The 6,926-nt window shown below is 39.0% G+C and overlaps 1 non-coding gene across 1 annotated transcript; it reads right to left on the reverse strand.

Moving 5' to 3' along the window:
- Window positions 1–2,161: 2,161 nt before the first annotated feature.
- Window positions 2,162–2,232, reverse strand: Smp_tRNA_00715_His_GTG.1.1. The gene has a single exon. It is a non-coding gene (tRNA).
- Between the last annotated feature and the right edge of the window lie 4,694 nt (window positions 2,233–6,926).

A 6,926-nucleotide genomic window follows, 5' to 3' on the forward strand; every position in this document is an offset into this window, starting at 1 on the left:
AATGATCATCAATACATTGTAAACAAAAATATGTCTTTTCAATATATTCTCTACAGATTGTACAGTTATATATTCAAGTTAGTAATCCAAAAAGTGGACAGGTTCCAGGTAACATACATCATTTAAAGTAATAGCATGTGGATTTGGGATTGTTTGCAATATAAAAGAAAATAGGGACGTTAATATTGGGATGACGATCTTGAAGCTTTGACTTGAACGAGTTTATACGTTAAATGAACTTGAGAGTATATTGGTCAGAATAAATGTGGATAAATGTGGTTAACATGGGGTGAGAGAGATAATAATATAATTACAAATCAGGAATCACGTAATATATAGAATAATATGGGTTAGTAAGAGCGGGTGGATGCTGAACAAATTCTTCAAAACGTTTGCAAGCGTTGTGGTACTAGTAATAATAATAATAATAATAATAATAATAATAATAATAATAATTGTGAATAAGATAAGCTTAAGCTTTTAAAATGCAAAGAGGAAGATTACATGAACATCAGTCAAATCGCGTGGCCATATCATTAAAATGATTGTCAGAAGTTGACCAAGGTAAGAGAAGCATTTGAATATATTTCTTCTAAATGCAAAGCCTCGGTCTTCTGATCTGTATAGCTATTGCTTTAGTCGTCTGAAGAATTCTTTGTCTAACGGATTTAGGCAGATTGCTGTTTACATGATATATCATTGTAGATGGGTCACTTCAAAGAAACTTGAACATGAAAACTACTTCGATTGGTCGGTTTATAAATTTTGTTAGTTTTGTTCCTTTACAATATGGAAGAAACTTGATTAAGAATATAGAATCAAGACTATATACTTCCCAGATACGGTTGAAGAAGAAACAAATGGATTACGTACTTCGCTAAAAATAAAAGGTTATGTCGAGAGATTTATAACTAAACAATTAGTCGTGGAAAGAGGATAAAGAAGTCCCAAATGTGAGCAAAAGGTTTCTGTGTATACGACTACAATTTAGAGGTGATGCACCCAGCAAAATGCTGATCCTAACCGAATATATTTAAGCACAAATTACAGACTATAACACTAAAATCTGATAACCATACAGTAAACAGTTAATTTTCAAACTATCAATCAATTGTCTCATTCTTGACCGTTCTTTCTGCAAATATCAGTCCATCTTCTCTGATTTCTTTGTTCACACATTTTCATACCGATTGCGCTTCGTTCCTGTTCTTTCCTTATCAATCTTCTGCCAAAATACATTCTATGCCTGACCATCACCATATACTACATATGTGGATATAAGTGACCCACACCACAATATCATCATTGAAGTACTTAAGGTACAAACAACGAATCCGTTTGTTAATTTGACATCACATTCATTATTAGTTCAATTTAAAAATTTCAAACTTAGGCCGTAGCATTATTGATTTCAATAAGCATGATCAAAGTTACTCACCATGGCAATAAACGCGTAAGCGAATTAATACGAAAGGTTGAATAAAATGATGGCAGAAATCTCTCCAATCATAACAAAGGATTCAAAGCCAAATTGTGATTTGGACAATATAAAAATTTCTCTGAATCCTCTCTAGAGCAAGTGAGCATTTTTATATTGTTTGCCAAGCTGTAAGAATGAAATTCAAAATATCAGTAAAAATAGTGCAATAAACATGCAAAAACTAATGACCAGTAAATTCGTTTCACTTAGATGGGTATTCTAAACCAAGTAATGCATAGCATGATATTAGGAAGTTCAAAAGATACACAAATAATCAACTGAAGATGAAAAAACTGATGAATTCTACTATTAAACCACAAATATCTGCACCACAAGAAATTAAACAGTATTCAAATATAAATACTGAAAAAGAACAAGTAACATGTGCACAACATTGAAATAAGTGAGAAAAACACAACTACAAGAAAACATGTCAAAGGAAATAAAAGAAAAAACACCATGCAGCGAAATGAGGACTGACGTGCTGTGTACTGTATCGGAAGTGTACGACGGAATGCGGTCTATGACTTGTATCGGTGCGTCGGGACACCGGTGTCAGTGAGGACTCAGTTGAATTGGAAGTGTCAATTGTGGATTGATTGGGGTGAAGTGCAGTGGTGAGTGTGTGGGATGGTGCGAATGCAGTCGATGGTAGTGAATGTGGAGTGGCAAGTAAATGTAATGTCGCTGCCAGGATTCGAACCTGGGTTAGTGCGGCCACAACGCAATGTCCTAACCACTAGACCACAGCGACGATGAACGTGCGTCCCAACGTCACGCTCTCACAACACACACACACACACCATCGCCATCACACAGTCACCTCCACACCAACGCAACCACACACAATAATCAATACTCTGTCGAATTCAATCGACCGAACTGAACAATTCACACACGTCTCACTCACCTTCATCACACCATCGACAATCTCACTCATTCCCAACAATAACAACGAAAACAACAATTTAACAACACCAACATCCACGACTCCTGAATCACAACATATTCACCAAACACTACAACACCAACTAACTAACACACCTACTCAATCCACATACACATCAACCACAGCTACGTTGACACTCACATCGGTAAGTGCATCACGTCAAACCGATGTTTCACCGACTGTCTCATTCCTTGTTCTCATCGTGTTCTGTATTTATTAAATTGGACTATGTTTGCAGTTCGTAGTTAGCACATCATTTCGACTAATTGTAATTGTCATATTGGCGTCAAGATCGAGTCAGTTGGATATTTTTGCAAGTGAGGATTTCTTTGAAGACTACATGGAGCTGTTTGAAATCTGGTGCACGACTGGAACAGATATTAAAGATGGTGAATTCGCAGCTGACTTCCAGACATTCATTGGCAAAGATGTGTATGACCTGATAAGGCATCTGGATTTTCCAGAGAATTCAGTTCCATTGTCATAGGAATCTCACAGTGAATTACTACTTAATCATGTGCAGTGTGCTAACCAAATACCTGACGAATTGTTGACCACAGAATCGAAGTGCGGAGATTTGTACACAACTCGAACACTCTCTTAATCTCATGCTCAGATAGAAAATATCGAGACCATGGAAACAACAACCGATTCTATTACCGCTGCGAAGTTCAAACATCAGGAGAGGAGACGAAATCTTTCAGTACAGAAATGCCAGACAATATACAAATGAAACAATAACAAAACTGCTTCAACAACAAAAATATTCGACCGAACATGGAGTGATTACAGACTGCTGACGTCACATACTATCAAGGAACTGATCTCCAACAATCCAAGAATATTCAAAAATCTATGGTTCGTATGCACATCAGTCACATCAACCAAATACATTACAAGGATTCAGGTGAGTCGGTTCCAATTTCCGTTGTGAATTACAATACTGATGAGTACATTCTAGATCACACACACACACACACACAGTCTATACTCAATACACAAGCGAACAAAAAACATGACGGACCTACTGAGAAGACGAATAATAGACTACAGAAATCTGGATTCCCATATAAGCTGTAACCGTTGTGTTATTCGTACCAATTGATGATTCCATAGTGCTTCATTCTGCAGCTAATTCAAATTGAGAATATAACACGTTGAGTTGTGCTCATCGTATTATGTCTGCATTAGATTGGACTAATCTGGGAATTCTCAGCAAATCGATACGAATAATTTCAATGATCATAATATTATATTAACTGAGATGCAGTCAAATGAGGACTGACGTGCTGTGTACTGTATCGGAAGTGTACGACGGAATGCGGTCTATGACTTGTATCGGTGCGTCGGGACACCGGTGTCAGTGAGGACTCAGTTGAATTGGAAGTGTCAATTGTGGATTGATTGGGGTGAAGTGCAGTGGTGAGTGTGTGGGATGGTGCGAATGCAGTCGATGGTAGTGAATGTGGAGTGGCAAGTAAATGTAATGTCGCTGCCAGGATTCGAACCTGGGTTAGTGCGGCCACAACGCAATGTCCTAACCACTAGACCACAGCGACGATGAACGTGCGTCCCAACGTCACGCTCTCACAACACACACACACACACACACCATCGCCATCACACAGTCACCTCCACACCAACGCAACCACACACAATAATCAATACTCTGTCGAATTCAATCGACCGAACTGAACACTTCACACACGTCTCACTCACCTTCATCACACCATCGACAATCTCACTCATTCCCAACAATAACAACGAAAACAACAATTTAACAACACCAACATCCACGACTCCTGAATCACAACATATTCACCAAACACTACAACACCAACTAACTAACACACCTACTCAATCCACATACACATCAACCACAGCTACGTTGACACTCACATCGGTAAGTGCATCACGTCAAACCGATGTTTCACCGACTGTCTCATTCCTTGTTCTCATCGTGTTCTGTATTTATTAAATTGGACTATGTTTGCAGTTCGTAGTTAGCACATCATTTCGACTAATTGTAATTGTCATATTGGCGTCAAGTTCAAGTCAGTTGGATATTTTTGCAAGTGAGGATTTCTTTGAAGACTACATGGAGCTGTTTGAAATCTGGTGCACGACTGGAACAGATATTAAAGATGGTGAATTCGCAGCTGACTTCCAGACATTCATTGGCAAAGATGTGTATGACCTGATAAGGCATCTGGATTTTCCAGAGAATTCAGTTCCATTGTCATAGGAATCTCACAGTGAATTACTACTTAATCATGTGCAGTGTGCTAACCAAATACCTGACGAATTGTTGACCACAGAATCGAAGTGCGGAGATTTGTACACAACTCGAACACTCTCTTAATCTCATGCTCAGATAGAAAATATCGAGACCATGGAAACAACAACCGATTCTATTACCGCTGCGAAGTTCAAACATCAGGAGAGGAGACGAAATCTTTCAGTACAGAAATGCCAGACAATATACAAATGAAACAATAACAAAACTGCTTCAACAACAAAAATATTCGACCGAACATGGAGTGATTACAGACTGCTGACGTCACATACTATCAAGGAACTGATCTCCAACAATCCAAGAATATTCAAAAATCTATGGTTCGTATGCACATCAGTCACATCAACCAAATACATTACAAGGATTCAGGTGAGTCGGTTCCAATTTCCGTTGTGAATTACAATACTGATGAGTACATTCTAGATCACACACACACACACACACACACAGTCAATACACAAGCGAACAAAAACATGACGGACCTACTGAGAAGACGAATAATAGACTACAGAAATCTGGATTCCCATATAAGCTGTAACCGTTGTGTTATTCGTACCAATTGATGATTCCATAGTGCTTCATTCTGCAGCTAATTCAAATTGAGAATATAACACGTTGAGTTGTGCTCATCGTATTATGTCTGCATTAGATTGGACTAATCTGGGAATTCTCAGCAAATCGATACGAATAATTTCAATGATCATAATATTATATTAACTGAGATGCAGTCAAATGAGGACTGACGTGCTGTGTACTGTATCGGAAGTGTACGACGGAATGCGGTCTATGACTTGTATCGGTGCGTCGGGACACCGGTGTCAGTGAGGACTCAGTTGAATTGGAAGTGTCAATTGTGGATTGATTGGGGTGAAGTGCAGTGGTGAGTGTGTGGGATGGTGCGAATGCAGTCGATGGTAGTGAATGTGGAGTGGCAAATAAATGTAATGTCGCTGCCAGGATTCGAACCTGGGTTAGTGCGGCCACAACGCAATGTCCTAACCACTAGACCACAGCGACGATGAACGTGCGTCCCAACGTCACGCTCTCACAACACACACACACACACACCATCGCCATCACACAGTCACCTCCACACCAACGCAACCACACACAATAATCAATACTCTGTCGAATTCAATCGACCGAACTGAACAATTCACACACGTCTCACTCACCTTCATCACACCATCGACAATCTCACTCATTCCCAACAATAACAACGAAAACAACAATTTAACAACACCAACATCCACGACTCCTGAATCACAACATATTCACCAAACACTACAACACCAACTAACTAACACACCTACTCAATCCACATACACATCAACCACAGCTACGTTGACACTCACATCGGTAAGTGCATCACGTCAAACCGATGTTTCACCGACTGTCTCATTCCTTGTTCTCATCGTGTTCTGTATTTATTAAATTGGACTATGTCTGCAGTTCGTAGTTAGCACATCATTTCGACTAATTGTAATTGTCATATTGGCGTCAAGATCGAGTCAGTTGGATATTTTTGCAAGTGAGGATTTCTTTGAAGACTACATGGAGCTGTTTGAAATCTGATGCACGACTGGAACAGATATTAAAGATGGTGAATTCGCAGCTGACTTCCAGACATTCATTGGCAAAGATGTGTATAACCTGATAAGGCATCTGGATTTTCCAGAGAATTCAGTTCCATTGTCATAGGAATCTCACAGTGAATTACTACTTAATCATGTGCAGTGTGCTAACCAAATACCTGACGAATTGTTGACCACAGAATCGAAGTGCGGAGATTTGTACACAACTCGAACACTCTCTTAATCTCATGCTCAGATAGAAAATATCGAGACCATAGAAACAACAACCGATTCTATTACCGCTGCGAAGTTCAAACATCAGGAGAGGAGACGAAATCTTTCAGTACAGAAATGCCAGACAATATACAAATGAAACAATAACAAAACTGCTTCAACAACAAAAATATTCGACCGAACATGGAGTGATTACAGACTGCTGACGTCACATACTATCAAGGAACTGATCTCCAACAATCCAAGAATATTCAAAAATCTATGGTTCGTATGCACATCAGTCACATCAACCAAATACATTACAAGGATTCAGGTGAGTCGGTTCCAATTTCCGTTGTGAATTACAATACTGATGAGTACATTCTAGATCACACACACACACACACACAGTCT

The sequence above is a fragment of the Schistosoma mansoni genome, chromosome 1, assembly GCF_000237925.1.
Source record: "Schistosoma mansoni strain Puerto Rico chromosome 1, complete genome".
Classification (NCBI taxonomy): domain Eukaryota; kingdom Metazoa; phylum Platyhelminthes; class Trematoda; order Strigeidida; family Schistosomatidae; genus Schistosoma; species Schistosoma mansoni.